The sequence below is a fragment of the Equus przewalskii genome, chromosome 19 (assembly GCF_037783145.1).
Source record: "Equus przewalskii isolate Varuska chromosome 19, EquPr2, whole genome shotgun sequence".
NCBI lineage: Eukaryota > Metazoa > Chordata > Mammalia > Perissodactyla > Equidae > Equus > Equus przewalskii.
The window spans coordinates 30,119,120-30,142,295 of NC_091849.1; the positions used below are offsets into that span (position 1 = coordinate 30,119,120).

Genomic DNA, 23,176 nt, shown 5'->3' on the forward strand with positions numbered 1-23,176 from the left:
TACCCCCCACCTTGTGCTTGTTAAGCACACACATGTACTTAACAATATATACATCAGTCTTCGCTGATTCCCCACACCCACTGTTAATGCTTTATGCACAAACTAAATCATGCATTCTTCCCTAATTAGACTCCATATTTGCTTTCCTTTTCTAGAAGTGTGAATAAAATCTCCAGTTTTGGTATCAGACTTTCTCGGTCCAAATCTCAGCTTAGCTTCTTACTAGTTGTGTGCTCTTGAAAAACGTACTTAACCTTCTCTAGTCATCAGCTTGCTTCACCTGTAGAGTGGGGTGATCACTGTTCCCACCTCAGGCCCAGTGTTAGGATTAGAGGCACACAAAGCCCTCAGTCTACTACCTGGTACACAATGAGCGTGGGGTAGATACCGACATGTATTAACTCTTTAATCCTCACAACAGCCATATGAGTAGTTACTATTATTCTTACTGTTTTAAGATGCAGAAAATGAGACACATGTGGCCAGAGAAACTGAGGAGCCGAATAAAAAATATACATCAGATTTCAAAGGCTTAGTATGAAAAGAAAAAAGTAAAATTATCTCATTAATAGTTTTTTTGTGTTGAGTACATGTTGCAATGTTAATATACTAGATTTATTGGGTTAAATAAAATAATTAAAATCATTTTCACCTGTTTGTTTTTACTTTATTAACATGGCTACTAGAAAATTTTAAATTATACGTGTGATGTGCATTTTATTTCTATTGAACAGTGCTGGTCTAGATAACAAACACAACTCCTCTCTGCATTGCCCACACCCTGTTTTCTAAGTATGAAATAACTAGCAGAGAATGATGGTAAACCCCATCCTCGCACTAAGCACTTCATCACAGCTAGCTGCAGATTATGACATAATCTCCCAAATCCAGGCCACTCATCTGACTTTAGAAATAAAGTGAAGGCAATTTCTCTTTTTTATTCAAATTGTTTATCTACCTTTGTTCATTTAGCTGAAAGGAATCCAGAAAAAATACCACCACCCCTACCCCTCACTCCACAAGAGCCACGCATTAGAAGCAAGAATCCTACCTCCTGAGGCTCCTTACTACTGTAACTTCTAAATGAATGTGCCCCACCTGACTCCCAAACCTAACCGGCTCAATACTATAATGCTGAAAGTCCTAGTATATTAAGTATATTAACCAATGTTCATATGGTTCTTTACAGTATTCTGTTCCTCACTGGTATTCAGTCAGTATGCACTAGTAAGCCGTACTGATTGGTAAAGAAAATTGAATAACAACTGTGATAAGCAGTAAAATTAATAAGCACTATAAATTCTAACGTACAGTCATGAGTAATACCTAGGCTATCACAATGACTATCAATAGATGAGTTCCTGTCCTTGCAACATCTGAGACACACTTGTGGCACCACCTGCCAGGTCAGCCACATCAGGAGAAGCTTCGTGGCCAAGATGTACAGTCTTTATTCTGACATTTACAAAAATTGTCATACTGCTCATACTGCTAAAACTTCTAATGTAGACTTGTTTGGCTCTTCCTTTGCTCTTATCATTAGTGTGCTGTTATTCTTGTGGAAATAATAGTTGTGCTGTGTTTTCATATCTCTAAATTCAAGAACTTAAAATAGAATATGAAGAATAAACAGTAAGAATGAAGTGACATAGTTTGGATACATTTTTAACATTGTTTTTAAATATTATAAACATTAATATTCTGGATTCGAGGGGGAATAAGGAAGGATGACATTAATAATGAATCATGTTCTGGAACATTTGATATTGTACAAAAATCATGACAAGTGGTAATGCCTTTAGTATTGTGTAAGATTCAGTTCAAAGTAAACAATAATTTGCATTTCTAACACTTAAAAAAAACCTGCTAATTTTGAAAAAACTCACAGGTGGCTTACTGTTGCTAGAAATGAAAATATTGGATGCAAATGATGCTCAAAGGCTGTATGGTGACAAGTTGAAAGTGCTAAGCACATTCTGTCAGTGCTAAGAATTCAAAGAAAAAATCAGCAATGATCAAGAAGAATTTACAGAACATTATGAATTAGCTTCATGCAATAAAGTATCTGAAATAATTAAGACTCTTGAATAAATTCTATTTTATCATAAAATCAACAAAACATTGAAAAAGTGCCATCAGAAGTTTGTACTATCTTCTGTGTAATTAAACAGAGCATTTTACATGCTAAATAGAAGGTTTTTAAAAGATTATAAGTAGTGAATATTATTGCAGTCTAGATAATGGTTCTGCTGGTTGCAAAATTATATACATCTACCATATGAGACAATGTTTTAGAAAACATAAATCTAGGCAATAAATCATTATCAATGAAGTTTCAACTATGTCACAAAAATGTGTTTTAATCAATCAGTTGCTTAAATACTAAATTTAAGACTTATAAACTGATTTTTTCTTGATTTGAGGAACTCAATATAATATGCCCATCAGTACTCAATAAAGATGTTTTCCATGTGACATAGTTACATGATGGTACCAATGGTGCCAGTGGATGCCACAAAGAAAGTTAATGGTCTCAGCCAGAATTTTAGAAATATTTCTGGATGTTTAATTGGAACTACATAAGTCACTGTATTCAATGATTTCAGGATGATGCAGCAAAATGTTTAAATGAAATAAATCAATTTAAATATTTGCCTCAAGAAACTTTTTATTCACTGCCATACATTAAAAAAAATCACAGAAAAATAAATAATATATCTGAAGAGGTTGGAATTGAAATCATGAAACTAGGAAGATCTGAGCATCCTCTAGTGTTAGGATGGCAAGAGCATTAGGAGATTTTATCAAACCCTTTATATTCACTTTAACAGAAATTGTGAAATGAAGGGAAAGTAGATAAATGTTTGGAAAATAAACTTTCTTTTCAGAGACTTGGCTTTAGTCACTCATATTTTAAGAGAGATGTCAATACTGTCTTAATCCTTACCAGGAAAAAAAGTTAATTATTAAAGAACCTGGATTCGTTCGACAAAAAAAATTATTTAACATATAAAATTAAATAAAAGAAACAAAGAGGGAAAAGCAGATGAAATTATTTTTTACAAAGAAATAAGATTTGCCATTTGAAAGAAAAATGTTGACTTCAACAGAAAAAACAATTAGATTATCTCATAATTTACCGGATTACAATTGTAGTTTGATGACAAGAGTGAAAAATATAAAGAGCTTTCAGTTTTTCAATTTAATCAACTCTGAATGATGCCTACAAAGCTAACACATATAATTAACTACATTAAAAAAATTTAATTGAACTAATAAAATTGTCAACTGATTAAATATGGCATTATAATAAATTATTTTTGTGACCGCATAAACAATAGATACCAAATATATAAGAATTTCACACAGAAGTACAAAAGCTAAAAAATCTAATGTAATTGCTGAAGTGAGAGGATTTACTATGTATGTTGTTAATAGACCATTTAATGGGGAAATCATTGGAAACTTTTTATGTGACTCACTTGTCGAGTCATGACTCACATAAGCACATCACTTAGCTAATTACAACTACATCAAAAAATTCCTGCCAAGGGGCTGGCCCCGTGGCTGAGTGGTTAAGTTCGCGTGCTCCACTGCAAGCGGCCCAGTGTTTCATCGGTTCGAATCCTGGGCACGGAGGACATGGCACTGCTCATCAAACCATGCTGAGGCAATGTCCCACATGCCACAACTAGAAGGACCCACAACTAAGAATATACAACTATGTACTGGGGGGCTTTGGGGAGAAAAAGGGAAAAAAAATAAAATAAAATCTTAAAAAAAAAATTCCTGCCAAAATTTTCTAAAAATCAATAAATAATTTGGAAATTATTATGTTTTAAAAAATTATTTCTACAATTTATATCACTTGGTAAGTAGTTTTATAATAGTTTAGTTAGAGAATAAAATGGACATAATTGCTATGGACTGAATGTTTGTATCCTCACAAAATTCATATGTTGAAATCCTAACCCCCAGGTGACGGTATTAAGAGGTGGGGCCTTTAGGAGATGATTAGGTCATGAGGTGGAGGACTCACAAATGGGATTAGTGCCCAGAAAGCTCTCTTGTACCTTCTACCATGTGAGGGCTCAGTAAAATGAACCAGAAGCAGGTCCTCACCAGACACCAAATCTGCCAGTGACTTGATCTTGGACTTTCCAGCCTCTAGAACTGTGACAAACACATTTCTGCTGTTTATAAGCCATCCAGTCTCTAGTATTTTATTATAGCAGCCCAAACAGGCTAAGACAATAATTTAAAATTTTTTATTTGTATTTTAACTTATGTTACTGTACTGGTTGTCAAATGTTTTGAAATACTATCCTTGTTCTCACATATAGTTTGCTTGTAATAAGTGTTGATTGAATGATATCTGACATAAATACATGGAGATGACAAAGTGGACACCCAGGACAATCAAAACAAAGAGCTGAGGAAGTCTAAGAGGTTATAATCCGTATTAACCTTTGCTGAGACATTTAGAAACAGAAAGCGTAAGTACATGGAGGAATATAATAGGAGAAGTCTTGTGACTTTCTCATGGTTACTCTTCCCTCTTTGGACTCTGCTGACTTGTCCATAAAGTTTTGTTTTCATTTTTATCTTTTTAGAATAATGTTTCCCAGCCACTGGCCCCATTGCTGTGAGACTCCGAGAAGACCGTTAGTTCCCTCCAAGGACAATTGAGCCACAAGATTCATTCACCTTGAGTGAAAATGTCCCAGAGGTCAACACTTCCATCTACGACAAATAAAATGGATGTTTAGACCCCAGCAACACAACAGGTATAGTTACGTACACTTTCGTGTCACAAACTGTCACTGAGCCAACTTTATGCCAGGCCCATGGGACAGACAAGACACAGGCTTGGACACCCAGTTCACCCTCCGGGGAACTCAGGGTCTGGGGGGAGGGGAAGGGCAGAAATGTAAATAAGGATAATATAACCTATGATTGTTGCGGAGATAGGGCACTCATGAGACGACAGGTGACATTTATTGTTTATTGTTCTTTATTGTTCTGCACACTCTTCGTGTGTGAGCTCACTTCGTCTTCATAACTGGTACTGTGAAGCGGCATGTCAGAACACACCCTGCTGTCAGGAAGTCCAAAAGGGTATCTCAATAACTGGACTTCTTTCTTTCCTTTGTTTGTTTTGGTTGCCACCACTAGCTCTGCTGTAGGGCTGCACATGTGTGGGCAGAATTCATGAAAATATCAAGTTCCCTAAGCAGCTCCAATTGGATGAGGTGGAGATTTCCTGAGTGACTGACTTACTGAGGGGCTGACTCAGTAAGATTACCAGGACTAGACAGAACTAGTTAGAAAAGAAACTATTTCCTGATTGCCTGTGGGGAAAAAGAAACTTCAATCTTTAGGTGGAATAGCGTGGATGGGCTCCAACACAGGAAATGAAAGTGAAGGCAGAGCATTCTCCTGAAGAGGGCCAGATAGAGAGTACCATCCACTCCCACAGGGGAGCTCTCCCACAGACCTTGCAGGGAATCTCCTGTCCCAGAATCTACTCCTTATTCTACTGTCACCACCCTGCTTGAAAGAAATGAGGAGGATGGTCAGGTAGGGAGTCAGGTTGAGGACAGGACAATGTGTGCCCTCGCTGACTGGGTCCCAGGGTTCAACATTAACACAGGGTCAACTCCAATTACTTAGCTGAATCTTTGTCTAAAATTCTAGGAAGGGAGGGGTGAAATGGAATAGTGTCTCTTTCAGCTCCTTAGAAGAAGGTTTCACATTAGAGTGGGTAAAACTATTGTTTCTTTTCTCTTTTCTGGGGTTCTCCCATCTCTCCCAGGTTAACCACTTCGTGTTGCAGCAGGTAGAAGATCTGAGGCAAAACCCAGGCTGTTCCTCCCCCCCTCCACCCTCCCCCCCTTCCTTCTTCACCATGTGTCGTGTTCAGGAAGAATTCTCTTGGTATTGACTTTGGAGGAGGAAAAGTCAGACAACGACTGACTCACACCTCTATTACATATCTACACATTGTACCTGAGGAGACAGGAGAAAAGTGGAAAGGAGGGAACAATATATATTGCTCAGTAGGCTTGAGAAAGGAAACAAAACAATTTTTATTCATTCTGCTCTTACTAAATACATCTTTCACCTCACTTTTTCCTCCTAAGCAACCACTACATTTCTTTTTGGGTTTTTTTTTTCCATGAGAAAGACTGTCCCTGAGCTAAGATCTTCCTCGTTTTTGTGTATGGGACTCCCCCACAGCATGGCTTGATGAGCGGTGTGTAGGTCCGTGCCCAGGATCTGAACCTGCGAACCCCAGGCCACCAAAGCAGAAGGTGCAAACTCAACCACTGCACCACCAGGCCAGCCTCCACGTTTCTTATTAGATCACATTTAGCTACCTGAGAGTGACAAAGGCTCATGAGACTGGTGGGCCTTTGTACACTGTTCACTTATATGGTTTCCCAAGTTGCTTCCCAAAGCCATCCTTGGCCACACTGGGGGAGAATAGAAAAAGCACTATTATTATACTAGATAGTGGGATTGCAGATGAGTTTTTTCTTTTCCATTTAAAAAAATTGTTTTATTGTTGTTGTTATAATGATGTGCAATCACAAAAATTGAGATGGAAAAAGACTTGATTTGGATTTTCATAATGCAAAGAAAAAAGCAATAAAAGCAATACAAGGATTTACATGTATTATCCAATATAATCTACTTATAATTCTGTGAAGTCATCAGATATTATTATCCCAGCTTAACTAACAAATGTTAGGAATGAGACAAAGAAGTACCCAGCCCGAGATCACACAGTCAGTGGAACCCAGGTCCTCTGACACCTGGCCCAGTGCTCCATCCACTATGGCAGCTTGAGTGGGGGGGGGGCCTCAGAGATCAGGTGGTTGATCCCCTCAAAATGTCAAAATTCTCTACACAACATCAAGAATTTGTGGCTGGATCGCTTAATGATGGAGAACTACCTCCTTAACAAGGAAGCTCAATCTTACGTTGTCTAATTTAAAACAAACAAACAAACAAACAAACCTTACGCTGAGCTGAATTCTGTCTCCCTGAAGCTTCTACTGAAATGACCAATTTCTGATCTCTATGGTTGAATAGAATAAGTATAATTCTTCATATAATAGCCCTTGAAATATTTGAAATCTCTGTAGACATCAGCAAGCTATATTGTATCAAAATAAATGGCTGTTTTTAGTAGGAAACTTAGTCCAAATGTCCTAGCCTACCACTACCAGAAACAAGAAGCTCTCCCTAACTACTTTTTTGGGGAATTGTATTAATTTAATAACTCAGATTATATTTATTTGGGCCTTAACATCTGCCAGGCACTGGGGATGCAGCAATGAGCAAGTCAAATGTGCTCTGTGGATTTCTGTACTAAAGAGTTCAGCTGGAAACACAGGCATTTGGAATACAGAGCAAGGACACCTACCCTATGCTGGGAGCAGCTTAGGATGTCCTCCCTGAGGAGGTGACATTTGAACTGAGCCCTGAGGAAGAACAGGAGTTGACAGGGGAGGTGTGGTTTATATAGAGGGAAACAGCTGGGGAGACGACCTGGATATTCGACAGTGTGGCAGGTTCACAGGACTGACCAAGAACAGGGAAGTTGGAGGCAGCTGCAGCGTGGCGCTGAAGAGTGTAGACCTCAACCTGGACCACCTAGATTCATTTCCTCCACCACCCACCAACTGTGTGACCTGCACTAGTTACTTACCCACTGTGCACTGCAGTTTCCTCACCTGTGAGATGGGTGGTATTTTAGGGGTGTGGTGAGGATTGGTTTAGTTGATAAATGTGAAGTACTTAGAACAGTGCCGGGTACATAGCTGATGCTCAACCAATATTTGGAGGGAAAAAAAGTAGGATAGAGACAGGAGGCTGATGATAGAGGCTGGGCCCTGTGAGCACCCCGCCCTGCCCCCACCATCCCTGCTAGCATGGTAAACATAGGAGTGTGGCTTTCCAGTTTTCCCAGCACCATTTGTTGAAAAGACTTTCTTTTCTCCGTTGTATGCCCTCAGCTCCTTTGTCGAAGATTAACTGTCCATAGATGTGTGGTTTTATTTCTGGGCTTTCAATTCTGTTCCATTGATCTGTGCACCTGTTTTTGTACCAGTACCATGCTGTTTTGATTACTGTAGCTTTGTAGTATGTTTTGAAGTCAAGGATTGTGATGCCTCCAGTTTTGCTCTTTTTTCTCAGGAATGCTTTAGCAATTTGGGGTCTTTTGTTGCCCCACATGAATTTTAGGATTCTTTGTTCTAATTCTGTAAAGAATGTCATTGGGATTCTGATTGGGATTGTGTTGAATCTGTAGATTGCTTTAGGTAGAATGGACATTTTAACTATGTTTATTCTTCCAAACCATGTACATGGAATGAATTCTTTCCATCTCTTTATGTTGTCATCCATTTCTTTCCAAAAGGCCTTGTAATTTTCATTGTATAGGTCTTCCACTTCCTTAGTTAAATTCACCCTGAGGTATTTTATTCTTTTTGTAGTGATTGTGAATGGTATTGTGTTCTTGAGTTCCTTTTCTGTCACTTCGTTATCAGAGTATAGAAATGCTACTGATTTATGCAAATTGATTTTGTACCCTGCAACTTTGCTGCAGTTGTTGATTACTTCTAAAAGTTTTCCAATGGATTCTTTGGGGTTTTCTATACATAAGATCATGACATCCGCAAACAGTGAGAGGTTCACTTCTTCCCTTCCTATTTGGATTCCTTTTATTCCTTTTTCTTGCCTAATTGCTCTGGCCAGGACCTCCAGTACTATGTTAAATAAGAGTGGTAATAGAGGGCATCCTTGTCTCGTTCCTGTTTTCAGGGGGACGGTGCTGAGATTTTGCCCATTGAGTATGATGTTGGCTGTGGGTTTGTCATATATGGCCTTTATTATGTTGAGGTAGTTCCCTTCTATCCCCATTTTGTTCAGAGTTTTTATCATAAATGGCTGTTGGATCTTGTCAAATGCTTTCTCTGCCTCTATTGAGATGATCATATGGTTTTTATTCCTCAGTTTGTTGATGTGGTGTATCACAGTTGATTGATTTATGGATGTTGAACCACCCCTGTGTCCGTGGTATGAATCCCAGTTGATCATGATGTATGATCCTTTTGATAAATTGCTGAATTTGGGTTGCCAAAATTTTGTTGAGAATTTTTGCATCTATGTTCATCAGTGATATTGGCCCTTAGTTCTCTTTTTTCATGCTGTCTTTGTCAGGCTTTGGTATCAGCATGATGTTGGCCTTGTAGAATGTGTTAGGAAGTGTTCCATCCTCCCTAATTTTTTGGAATATCTTGAAAAGGATAGGTATTAAATCATCTCTGAAAGTTTGGTAGAATTCCCCAGGAAAGTCATCTGGTCCTGGGGTTTTATTCTTTGGGATGTTTTTGATTGCTGTTTCAATCTCTTTCCTTGTGATTGGTCTGTTCAAATTGTCTGCTTTGTTCTTGAGTGAGCTTTGAGAGATTGTAGGAGTCCAAGAATTTATCCATTTCCTCTAGGTTATCCATTTTGTTGACATATAGTTTTTTGTAGTATTCTCTTATAATCCGTTGTATTTCTGTGGAGTCTGTTGTTATTTATCCTCTTTCATTTCTGATTTTGTTTATTTGAGCTTTCTCCCTTTTTTCTTTGTAAGTCTGGCTAGGGGTTTGTCAATTTTATTTATCTTCTCAAAGAACCAGCTCTTTGTTGCATTGATCCTTTCTACTGCCTTTTTTGTTTCAATAGCATTTATTTCTGCTCTGATTTTTATTATTTCTCTCCTTCTGATGACTTTGGGCTTTGTTTGTTCTTCTTTTTCTAACTCAGTTAGGTGTAGTTTAAGATTTCTTATTTGGGAATTTTCTTGTTTGTTAAGATGTGCCTGTATTGCAATGAATTTTCCTCTTAATACAGCTTTTGCTGTATCCTATATGAGTTGGTATGGCATGTTATCATTTTCATTTGTCTCCAGGTATTTTTTTATTTCTTCTTTAATTTCTTCAATGATCCATTGCTTGTTCAATAGCATATTGTTTAGTCTCCATATCCTTGTGCCTTTTTCAGCTTTTTTCTAGTAATTAATTTCTAGCTTTATAGCATTACAATTGGAGAAGATGCTTGTAATTATTTCAATTTTCTTAAATTTGTAGAGGCTTGCCTTGTTTCCCAACATATAGTCTATCCTTGAGAATGTTCCATGTGCACTTGAGAAGAACGTGTATTCTGCTGTTTTGGGATGAAGTGTTCTATATATGTCTATTAAGTCCAATTGTTTTAGCTTTTCATTTAGCTCCACTGTTTCCTTGTTGATTTTCTGTCTGGATGATCTGTCCATTGATGTGAGTGGGGTGTTGAGGTCCCCTACTATTATTGTGTTATTTTTGAGATCTTCTTTTAGGTTTGTTAATAGTTGCTTTATGAACTTTGGTGCTCCTGTGTTGGGTGCATAGATGTTTATAAGCATTATTTCTTCTTGATGGAGTGTCCCTTTGATCATTATATATTGGCCTTCTATGTCTCTCTTTACCTGCCTTATTTTGAAATCTGTTTTGTCTGATATAAGTATTGTGACACATGCTTTCTTTTGTTTCCTATTAGCTTGGAGTATTGTCTTCCACCCCTTCACTCTGAGCCTGGGTTTGCCCTTGGGGTTGAGGTGTGTTTCCTGGAGGCAACAAATTGTTGGATCTTGTTCTTTAATTCATTTTGCCACTCTGTGTCTTTTTATTGGAGAGTTCAATCTGTTTACATTGAGGGTGATTATTGATGCATGAGGGCTTAATGCTGTCATTCTGTCACTCATTATCCAGTTTTCCTGCATTACCTTTGTTTCTCGTCCTGGGTGTTTTAGCCTACCCATTGACTTCTGCAATTTTTTATGCTGGGTTTCTTAGATTTTTCCTTATTTATGTTTTGTGTCTCTGTTCTGTTTTTTAGTTTAGTGGTTACCCTGAAGTTTGTATTCAGAATCTCGTGTATGATATCGTCCATTTTCTGGTGGTCTCTTACTTCCTTGGCCTAAAAAAAGGGACTGATTTAGTCCCTTTCCTCTTCCCCTCCTAAATTATTATTTTCATCTCTTATTCCAACTCGTGTTGTGAGTTTATGATTAGAGTGATAAGATTGTCTTTGCTTTGGTGGTTTCCTTCTCTTTATCCTAGTGCTATAGCTGAATATTTGCTATCCTATTCTGATTCTATGTATTTGTCTCCCTACTCTGTGATTTGTGATCCCTTTCTCCCTTTTTTTCTTTTTTCAGGTATGAGAGCCTTCTTGAGGATTTCTTGTAGTGGAGGTCTTTTGGTGACAATCCCTTAGCTTTTGTTTGTCTGGAAAAGATTTAATTTCTCCCTCATATCTGAAGGATATTTTTGCTGGATAGAGTATTCTTGGCTGAGGATTTTTATCGTTTAAAGTTTTGAATATGTCATTCCATTCTCTCCTAGCTTGTAAGGTTTCTGTAGAGAAATCCCCTGAAAGTCTGATGGGAGTTCCATTGTAGGTTATTTTCTTCTGCCTTGCTGCCCTGAGTATTCTTTGTTTGTCATTCATTTTTGCCATTTTTACTACTATATGCCTTGCAGTAGGTCTTTTTACATTGACAAATCTAGGAGATCTGAAAGCTTCCTCTACACACATTTCTCCCTCAATCTCTAGATTTGGGAAATTTTCTTCTATTGTTTCTTTGAACATACTTTCTGTTCCATTTTCCTTTTCCATGCCCTTAGGGATTCCGATAATTCTTTGGATTTCCCCATTGAATCTGCTATTTCTCTGAGATTTTCTTCATTTCTTTTAATTCTTAGTTCTCTTTCTTCTTCTGTCTGGAGCCATTCAGCCTGTCTATCTTCGATTATGCTAATTTGCTCCTCTGTGGTGTCTACACATGCTTCAGGGAATCCGTATTCTGTTTTATCTGATCCATTGTATTTTTCATCTCTAGTATTTCTGATTGATTCTTCTTTATAGTTTCAATCTCTTTTGTGAAGTAACTCCAGAACTCGTTGACTTGTTTCTCTATATTTCCCTTTACCTCATTGAGTTTTTTGATGATAGCTACTCTGAACTCATTTTCACTTAGTTTAACTATTTCCAAGTCCTCAGGACTTAATTTTGTGATTTTATTGTTTTCCTTCTGGTCTGGAGCTTTTATAAATTGCTGTATGGTAGAGGAGTGGTTTTTGTGCATGCTATTTTTTGTTGCAATTACAGCCTTTCGCCACTAGATGGGGATCGAGAGCCACGCATTCTGAGCCCTCCGCCTTCAGTCATGATGGTGCGGGCAGTGCGGGTTGGGGGAGGAGGGGCACTTTCTCTCCTGTGCAGACCTGGATTCCGATCAGCTCTTGCTTTCTGGTCTCCCAGGGCCCTGGCTTGATGGGGTCCCCACACACAAAAGCTTTCCCACATTAGCAGGTTTCCACTGCACGAGCAGTGGGAGTCCTGGACTGTTACACTGACGCATGTCCCCTCCCCTGCTACCTCCCTCACCCAGGGTAGTGATCCCAGTCTCTAGGGGAGGGAGCGAAGTGCTCTCTTACCCCATTCCAGCTCCACTGAGGGTGGCTCCAGCCTCTCCGCCCTCCGTTGTTTGGCTGCTGTGGGTCTCCGCCAATCTCTGTACTATTAGAATTATTGGTTGAAATTCAGTTGTTCCTTTTTGGTTGTAGTTTGGAGGGGAGAGAGTCCCAGGTGAGCTCACTCCACAGGTCGCTGACATCACCTCTCTCTCACCTATATTCAAGTTTTTAATCATTATGTTATATGGCTGAAACTAACAGAATGTTATATGTCAATTATATCTCAATAAAAATAAACATGCAATATAAAGATAACCAGAAAATCCCCAAATATTTGGAAATTAATCAACATACTTTAAACCCATGGGTTGTCATAGCTTAAAGAAGAAATCACAAGAAAAATTAAAACTCTCTTTAACAGAATGAAAATATAATAAGATTTTGTGGGATGCAGCAAAAGTGGTGTTCAGAGGGAAATTTATAACATTAAATGGATAACAAGAGACTATTATAAACAACTTAAGCAAATAGATTTTGTAACTGATATGAAATGAACAAATTTCTTTAAAATCACAAATTACCAAACGGTATTAAGAAATAGGAAACCTAAATAATCCTGTGTGAATTAAAGACATGAAATTTATCATTTAAAATTATTCCGCAAAGAAAACTCCAGGCTCAGACGGCTTCATTGGTGAAGTCTATCACTCAAGTATTAGCATCAGTCCTCCACAAACTCTTGGAGACAATAGATGAGGAAGAAACACTTTCCAGATCATTTTATGAGGCTAGTGTAATGCTGATACCAAAACCTGACAAAGATATCAAATGGTAATTTCAGAACAATGTCTTTCCTAAATCCTTAAGGAAATATCAGCAAATAGAATCCAACACATTGTGACCAAGTAAGTTTTATCTCAGGATGCAAGTTTGGATGAATTTATAGACATCAATCTAATGTATCATATAAAAGAATAAAGAACAATAAACAGAGGATCATCTCCATGCAGAAAAATCATTTAAAACATTCAACACCAATTTATGATAAAATCTCTCATCAAACCAGGACCAAAAGGCCAGTTCTTCAATTCGATAAAGGGAATCTATGAAAAACCTACGACTGACATACTTTATGGCGACACTGAATACCTTCTACATAAGGAACAAGGCAAGGATGTTGACTCTCACCATTTCTATTAAACATTGTACTAGAGGTCCCAGCCAGAGTATTAGTGCAAGAAAAATAATGGGTTTAAGATTATGGTGTAAGAAGACCCTGAACTCACCCTCTCCGACAGACACATCAAATTTACAGCTATGTATGGAATAATTTTCCTCTGAAAAGAACTTGAGAACTAGATGAACAGCACCTCCACAACAAAAGACAAGAGAGAGGCATCAAGACATGTAGGAGAGGCAGAGACATGGTCTCACCCAGGACCCCCCCCCCCCAGATGCAGTGACCCACAACTGGGAAGGGCTCCCAGAAATACAGAACTTTCTCTGGAGGAGTGAAGGAACTCTGCCCCACAGCAGGCACCCTGACCCTTGGGTCCAGCAGCAGAAAAATGAGGCCTCAAAACATCTGGTTTTGAAAATCAACAGGGGTTAAGTCCAGGAGAACTACAGGACAGCAGGGAATGGAGAACCAGCTCAAAAAAGGCCCATTCGCAGAACCACTCACCCTGAGATACAGCTCAAAAGCAACAGTTGAAAAGTGCCTAGACCATAAGTGAGGGAGACTCACTTGCTAATCCTAAAGCAGCTGCCAGAGAGGCAGGAAGCTGCAGTGACTTTCTCTAGAGATGGATGTGCTTGTGGGCTCCATTTTTACAATCTCATTCTAACTTGCTGGTGATGGACCTGGTGGGCTCCGTTTTTGGTGCCTGCCCCCTAACCTGCTAGCACTTGTGGGTGTTTTCCACGCCCTGCCCACCCCGCACAATAGTCACACCACAATAGGACCCAGTGAGTGCCCCACACTCCGTACATCCCACGCTGCAGCCACAGCCCTGCCACAAAAGATAGGCATGACTACATGAGGGATGCCCCTTGAGCATCTGGCTCTAGAAGCCAGGAGTGATTGTGCTTCTGGGCCCCAAGAATCATCTCCTGCACTAGACCACTCCTTCAAGACTGGGAGAGGAAAGCACTTTACCTAAGACATCCAGACAAATACGGAGAGTGAGGCAAAGTGAGGAGAAAAAGGAATATGTTCCAAACCAAAGAACAAGACAAATCCCCAGAAAAAGACCTCAATGAAACAGAGACAAGAAACCTACCTGATAGAGAAAGAGGTCAAAGTAATGGTCATAAAGGTGCTCACTGAACTCAGAAGAAGAATGGATGAACACAGTGAGAACATCAACAAAGAGATAGAAAATATAAGAAACTGCCAAACGGAAGTTATAACTGAACTGGAAAATACATTAGAGGGGTTCAACAGCAGACTGGATGAAGTAGACACACAAATCAGTGACCTGGAAAATAAAGCAATGGATCTCATCCAGACAGAGTGGAAAAATGAAAAAGAATTTTAAAAAGTAGAGATACCTTAAGACACCTCTGGGACAACATCAAGTAGAATAATGTTTGCATGATAGGGGTCCCAGGAGGAGAAAAGTCCAGAAAAATTAATTGAATGGCTGAAAACTTCCCTAATGGGAGAAGGGAAACAGACATCCAGGTTCAGGAAGCCCAGAGAGTTCCAAACAAGATGAACTCAAAGAGAAACACATCAAGACACATTATAATTAAAATGGTAAAAGTTAAGGATAAAGAGAGAATCTTAAGAGCAGCTAGAGAAAAAACAACTTATTATGTACAAGGGAAACCCCAAAAGGCTACCAGCAGATTTTTCAGCAGAAACTTTACAGAACAGAAGGGAGTGGCATGACATAGTCAATGTGCTGAAAGGAAAAAACTTCCACCAGGAACTCTCTACCCGGCAAGGTTATCGTTCAGAATTGAAGGAGAGATTGAAAGTTTTCCAGATAAGCAAAAGCTAAAGCAGTTTATCACCATTAAGCCAGCCTTACAAGAAATGTTAAAGGAACTTCTATAAGCTGAAAAGACACTGTTTAATAATAAGAAAACATATGAAAGTAATAATCTCACTGGAAAAGGTAAATACATAATAAAGGTAGTGGATCAATCACTTATAAAGCAAGTATGAAGGTCAAAATGTAAAAATAGTAAAATTAACTAAAATTACAATAGTTAGTTAAAGGATTAATAAAATAAAAAGATGTAAAATGTGTCATCAAAAATATAAAATGTGGATGGGGGATTAAAATGTAAAGCTTTGGAATGTCTTCAAATTTAAGTTGCTATCAACTTGAAAGAGACAGGTACATCCCTAGGGTACTATATGTGAACATCATGGAAACCACAAAGAAAAAACTTAGAGTAAATACACAAAAGAAAATGAGAAATGAATGTAAATATAACACTAAAGAAAGCTATGAAATCACAAGGGAAGAGAGAAAGAGAAAAAAAGGAACAAAGAGGAACTCCAAAAAAGCAGCCAGAAAAAAAATAACAAAATGGCCATAAGTACATACCTATCAATAATACTTTAAATGTAAATGGACTAAATTTGCCAATCAAAGGACATAGAGTGGCTGAATGAATTAAAAAAAAAAGACCCAACTGTATGCTGCCACCAAAGACTTGCTTCAGAAGTAAGGACACACACAGACTGAACATGGATCACTGGAAAATGGTATTCCATGCAAATGGAAACAGAAAGAAAGGTGATGTAGCTATACTCATATCAGACAAAATAGACTTTAAAACAAAGACTGTATTAAAAAGACAAAGAAAGGCACTATATAATGATAAAAGGATCAATCCAGCAAGAAGATATGACATTTATAAATATATATGCACCCAACATAGGACTACCAAGATATATAAAGCAAATATTAACAGACCTAAAGGGAGAAATGTAATAATGGTGGGGAACTTTAACACACCACTTACAGCAATGGGTAAATCCAGACAAAATCAATAAGTAAATATCAGCCTTACATGACACATTAGACCAGATAGACTTAATAGACATATGCAGAACATTCCATCCAAAAGCAGTAGAATATACATTCTCCCAAGTGCATATGGAACATTCTCCAGGATAGATCACATGCTGGGCCACAAAACACGTCTCAATAAAATCAAGAAGACTTAAATCATGTCAAGCATTTTCTCCAATCACAATGATATAAAACTAGAAATCAGTTACAATAAGAAAACTGGAAAAACCACAAAAACATGGAAAGTAAACAACATGCTACTGAATCAACGGGTTATCAAAAATTACTTAGTGACAAATGAAAATGGAAATATGACATATCAAAATCTATAGGATGCACCAAAGGCAGTTTTAAGAGGAAGTTCATAGAAATATAGGCTTACCTCAGGAAACAAGAAAAATCTCAAACAAGCAATCTACATTTACACCTAAAGGAAGCTAGAAAAAGAAGTTTAAATGAAACCCAAAGTTAATAGAAGAAAGAAGATAAGATCAGAGTAAAAATAAATGGAATAGAGGCAAAAGGACAATAGAAAAGATCAATGAAACTAAGAGCTGGTCTTGGAAAAGAGAAACAAAATCGACAAACTGTTAGTTAGACTAACCAAGAAAAAAAAAGACAGAGCTCAATAAATAAAACTATAAATGAAATAGAAGAAGTTACAATAGATACCACAGAAATACAAAAGATTATAAAAGAGTACTATGAACAATTATATGCCATCAATTTGGACAACCTGAAAAAAAAAATGGGTAAATTCCTAGAAACATACAATCTTCCAAGACTGAATCATGAAGAAAACAGAAAACCTGAGTAGACCAATTACTAGTGAGGAGATTGAAGTAGTAATCAAAAAACTCCCAACAAACAAAAACAGGACAAGAGGGCTTCACTGGTGAATTCTACCAAACACTCAAAGAAGATTCAATACCTAGCCTTCTCAAACTCTTCCAAAAAATTGAAGAGCAAGGAATGCTTCCAAACACATTTTACAAGGCCAGCAAGACCCTTATACCAAAACCAGACAAGGACAACACACACAAAAAGGAAATTACAGGCCAATATCCTTGACGAACATAGATGCAAAAATCCTCAACAAAATATTAGCAAACCAAATTCAACAATATATTAAAAAGATCAGACACTATGGTCAAGTGGGATTTATTCCAAGGATGCAAGAATGATTCAAAATTCACAAATCAATCAATGTGATACACCACATCAACAAAATGAAGGATAGAAATCATATGATGATCTCAATAAATGCAGAAAAAAGCATTTGATAAAATTCAACATCCATTTATGATAAAAAAAAAAAACTCCCAACAAAGTGGGTATAGAGAGAATATACCTCAACATAATAAAGGCCATATATAGGACAAGCCCACAGCTAACACCATACTTAACAGGGAAAAGATAGAAGATTTTCCTTTAAGATCAGGAAGAAGACAAGGATGCCTACTCTTCCCACTTTTATTCAATATAGTGTTGGACGTCCTAGCCACAACAATTAGACAAGAGAAAGAAGTAAAAGGCGTCCAAATCAGAAAGGAAGAAGTAAAATTGTCACTATTTGCAGATGACATGATACTATTTACAGAAAACCCTGAAGTCTCCACCAAAAACTGTTAAAGTAATAAATAAATTAAGGAAAGTCACAGGATATAAAATCAGTATACAGAAATCTGTGGCATTTCCATCCACTAATAGTGAACTATAAGAAAGAGAAATTAAGAAAACAATTCCATTTGCAGTTGCATCAAAATGAATAAAATACCTAAGAATAAATTTAACCAAGTAGATGAAGACCTGTACCCTGAAAACTATAAGACACTGATGAAAGAAATTGAAGAAGACACAAATAAATGGAAAGATAGTCTGTACTCATGAATTGGGAAGAATTAATACTGTTCAAATATTCATACTACCCAAAGCAACATACAGATTCAATGCAATCACTATCAAAATTCCAATGGCATATTTCACAGAACTAGAACAAATGATTGTAAAATGTGTTTGGAACCACAAAAGATCCTGAATAGTCAAAGTAATCTTGAGAAAGAAGAACAAAGCTGGAGGTATCATGCTCCCTGATTTCAAACTATACTACAAAGCTATAGTAGCCAAAACAGCATGGTACTGGCACAAAAACGGACACACAGACCAATGGAACAGAATTGAGAGTCCAGAAATAAACCTACACATATACGGACAATCAATTTACAACAAAGAAGCTAAGAACATTGTAGACTGAAATAAAGAGTCTTAGTAAAGGTTAAATGATGTTTATACAAATAATCAAAGTGAAGAACTCAGGTCCCAGGAAACAGTCCAACAGGAAGCAGTCTGCGGAACTGCTCCTACGTCTGCAGTTTACATACCTTTTTTTAACAAAGCAATGTATGTGAAGAAAAAGAACTTACACATCTGATATTAATATACTTTAAAGATAACATAACAAGAGCTTTTGGTTATACACAAACAAGGCTTTTAATTTTGCTCTTATCTAGGAGTGGAAGGAGGCAAGGACCAGGGTTGTTACTTTTCCTCTCAATCTCTAAGAAATGTAGCTGGGAAATGTGAGAGCAAGGTACTCTTTGTCTTTTCTGTTGTGGATCTGTCCAGCTGGCGTCTTCAGTCATGAGGTGTGCGGTTGCACAGTCTTTCTAACACAGGCTTAAAATGGTCTGCATGGCTGCTGCACAGCACAGTGTGGACTGTGTACTGACTTTAAGCCTATTCAGCTTGCTTGCTAGATTTGCCTGTTAGACCATGGAGAGGTGTCCCAAAAATTCATTCACAACATACATTGGAGAAAGAACAGTCTCTTCAATAAGTGGTGTTTGGAAAACTGGACAGCCACATGCAAAAGAATGAAACTAGACTATTTTACATCATACACAAAAATTAACTCAAAATGGATTAGGCTCGAAAGTAGGACCTAAAACCATAAAATTTCTAGAAGAAAACATAGGCAGTAAGCTCCTTGTATCAGTCTTTGTGATGTTTTGCTGGGTCTGACTCCAAAGGGAAGGGAAACAAAAGCAAAAATAAACAAATGGGACTACATCAAACTAAAAAGCTTCTGCACAACAAAGGAAACCTTCATTGAAACAAAAAGACAACCTACCCAATGGGAGAAGATATTTGCAAATCATATATCCAATAAAAGGTTAATATCCAAAATATAGAAAGAACTCATACAACTCAACAACAAGAAACCAAACAATCCAGTTAAAAATTGGGCAGAGGATTTAAATAGACAATTTTCCAAAGAAGACACACAGATGGCCAACAAGCAGTTGAAAAGATGCTCACTATTACTCATTATTTGGAAAATGCACATCAAAACTATGATGAGATATCATCTCACACCTGTTAGAATAGCTATTATCAAAAAGAAAAGAAATAACAATGTTGGAGAGAATGTGGAGAAAAGGGAATCTTCGTATGCAGTTGGTGGTATGGTAAATTGGTGCAGCCACTCTGGAAAACAGTTTCGAGATTCCTCAAAAAGTTAAGAATAGAACTGCCATATAATCCCACTATTCCTCTACTGAGTATTTACCCAAAAAGTACAAAAACACTAATTCAGAAAAATATATGCACCCCTGTGTACTTTGTGGCATTATTTACAATATCCAAGATATGGAAATAACCAAAGTGTCCATCAATGGAAGAACAGATAAAGAAGGTGTGGTATATATAGACACAATGGAATATTACTCAGCCATAAAAAAGAATGAAATCTTGCCATTTGTGACAACATAGATGGACCTTGAGGGTATTATGCTAAGTGAAATGTCAGAAGGAGAAAGACAAATACCATACGACTTAACTCATATGTGTAATCTCACAAAACAAACAAACAAAACTAAACAAAAACAAACTCATAGATACAGACAATGGATCGGTGGTTACCAGTGAGGAAGGGTGTTGGGGGTTGGGCAAAAGGAGTGAAGGGAATCAATTGTAGGGTGATGGATCGTAACTAGACTTTTGGGGGTGGTCACTTTACAGTGTATACAGATGTCAAATTATGGTGTTGGACACCTGTAACTTATATAATAATCATAACAATAAAGAGGAATTAAGAAAAAAAAAGACCAAGACCAAATCAATTGCATTCACATCTTCACTTTGCTTGAGAGTCACTTAGAGCATTTTTAAGAAGAACATCTTTGAAAACATTTACAACTTCTTTCATAATTATTTGTCTTTTCAGATTTTTTATTTGTTATTGAGACAAGTTTAGCAATTTATATCCTCTCAGCATAAAAGGTTCTCTTTCATTGGGATTTTCAAATTTAACAGCACAAAGTTATACATTTTATTTGCCAATGATATTTAAATCTCCACACTATCTGCTGTTATATCTCCTTTTTTATTTCTCATTTTCTGAAAGTCTCTTGTTTCACTTTTGTGGATCCAAGTGATCGACACTGTATCTAATTCATTAAACTTTACTAAAAACCAGATGTTGAATTTTTTTTTTACACAATATCAGTTTTCAAATTTCATTTTCCATTTTTATTTACTTTGATTAACTTTATTTTGTTTGTTGTTAATTTTCTAAGTCTAAAATTAAGTTCTGAGTTTCTCTATTTTTACTTTTTGTACAATCACATCTTTAGAGTCAGCTATTTTGGCTAGTGTCACCATGAATTCAATTTATTCAACTGATCAGTAAACACTCAATCACCTACATCATACCAACCACTGCGCTAGACATTGAAGTTAAAATGGCAAAAAATAAAATGAAACAAAAAGAGATATAGATTATAAAGAAGTAAAGACACGTTTCAGCTGACATCGTCATGTACATAGAAATTTCAAAGGCAAAGAAAGTTTCTAGAACTAATAGGTGAATTTAGCAAGACAGTAGGGTATAAGATCAATTGTATTCCTATGTATCAGCAATGTAAAATCAGGAAAATGAAAAATTTTAAATTCCATTTATAATAGCATCAAAACAAAACATAGGTATCAATTTAAAGAAAGTGAGCAAGATTTGTACACTGAAATCTAGACAGCACCACTGAGAGAAAGTAAAGAAAAACTAAATAAATGGAGAGAAATACCATACTCAAGGATTGGAACATTCCATAATGTTAAGGTGTTAATTCTCCCAAAAATGATCTGTAGATTAAATGCAGTTCAATCTTGAATTTTAAATGCCAATCAAAATCCTACCAGGTCTTTTTAAAAGAAATTGTCAAGTTGAATCTATAACATATGCAAATACAATGGACTTGAATGGTCATCATAATTTTTTGAAAAGAAGAAGAAAAGAGGACGCACACGACCTGATTTTCAGACTTACTACAGGCTCCAGTAATCAAAACAAAGTGATGTTCACATAAGAATAGTGTACATGAATAGACTAGAACAAAGAGTGAATAAATAGAAACACACATATATGCTCATGAAAAGGAGTCAAGGTAATTCAATAAGTAAAGGATAGTCTTTTCCAAAAGTGATGTTAAAACAAATAGAGACAAGGAAAAATACTAACAGCATGTACAAAATTAACTTGAAATGAAGCATAGACCTAAACATAACATCTAAAATTATTAAGCTTCTAAAACAGTGCTAGAAGTGTAATTTGAACCACAAATTTGAGCCACAGAAGTAATTTTAAAGTGTTTAGTAGTCACATTTAAAAAAGTAAAAAGTAATGGATGAAAATGATTTTAATACTTTATTTAACCCAGAACATTAAAAATATTATAATTTCAGCATGTAAGCAATAAAAAGATTATTGATGAGATATTTTACATTCTTTTTCTCATTCCTTACTTTTCTTGAAATTATTGTTCTTAGCCTCCAAAGGGTCAGAAATTCCTTAATTTTATGTCCTGCCATGTGGTGACTTTCATCCAGATCCAGCTATCCTAGGATTTGCTGACCACATCAAAATCACTTACGCCTCAAACTCAATGCAGGAGAGAGTGAGCACAGAGACAGAGCTGGCATAGGACCCCACCTCAGCTTCCTCCCTCCTCTCCCAGCTTTACTCCACCCAGGAGCCCTTCATCCTCCTCTAGTCTCCAGGATTCCATGAATCTCACGAATGGGGAGCAGGTCATGAGATATATAAACCCAGATCCCCACAATTCCTCTACAGGAAGTCCTTCCTGCAGTCTGCCCACTCCCATTCCTGCTGGAGCCTCAGTGCTTCCCCAGTAGAGCCCCAGGTCTGTGCAGAGGGTGATCTAGAACACTCTTCCTCCCTGTAACCACAGGGCTCACTCCCTCACCTCCTTCAGGACTTAGCTCAAATGTCGCCTCTCAGGAAAGCCTCCCCTGAGGATAATATTTAAAATTACAACTAGTTCCCTCATCTTCCCTACCCTTGTTCTTCTCCACATGTAAGCTCCGTGAGGGCAGGGTTTTGCCTGAGTTGGTTTGATACATCCCAGAGGACCTAGAGTAGTGGCTGGCACAGAGCAGATGCTCAATAAGTATTTGTTCATGAATGAAGAAGTGTAGGGACGAGATCTCCTCGAAGCTGAGACTGACACAGGAGAGGTGAGCAGTTCCCTGGGAAGAAATTAGGGGAGGAGCTCCTCACTGGCTTATCCCAGGCCAGAGCCAAGCAGACAGAGGCCACACAGTGCCCCT

The 23,176-nt window shown here is 37.3% G+C and overlaps 1 protein-coding gene and 1 long non-coding RNA gene across 2 annotated transcripts in view; both read left to right on the forward strand.

Moving 5' to 3' along the window:
- The window catches only part of LOC103545664 (saoe class I histocompatibility antigen, A alpha chain-like), a 198,402-nt gene that overhangs the window by 161,301 nt on the left and 13,925 nt on the right, over positions 1 to 23,176 (forward strand). The gene's annotated exons all lie outside the window — the stretch shown is intronic.
- Positions 1 to 23,176, forward strand: part of LOC139077460 (uncharacterized) — a 37,044-nt gene that overhangs the window by 9,301 nt on the left and 4,567 nt on the right. Inside the window, exon 2 of the long non-coding RNA XR_011530009.1 lies at positions 4,614 to 4,787. This is a non-coding gene — a long non-coding RNA (uncharacterized lncRNA). The remainder of the gene's footprint in view (positions 1 to 4,613; positions 4,788 to 23,176) is intronic.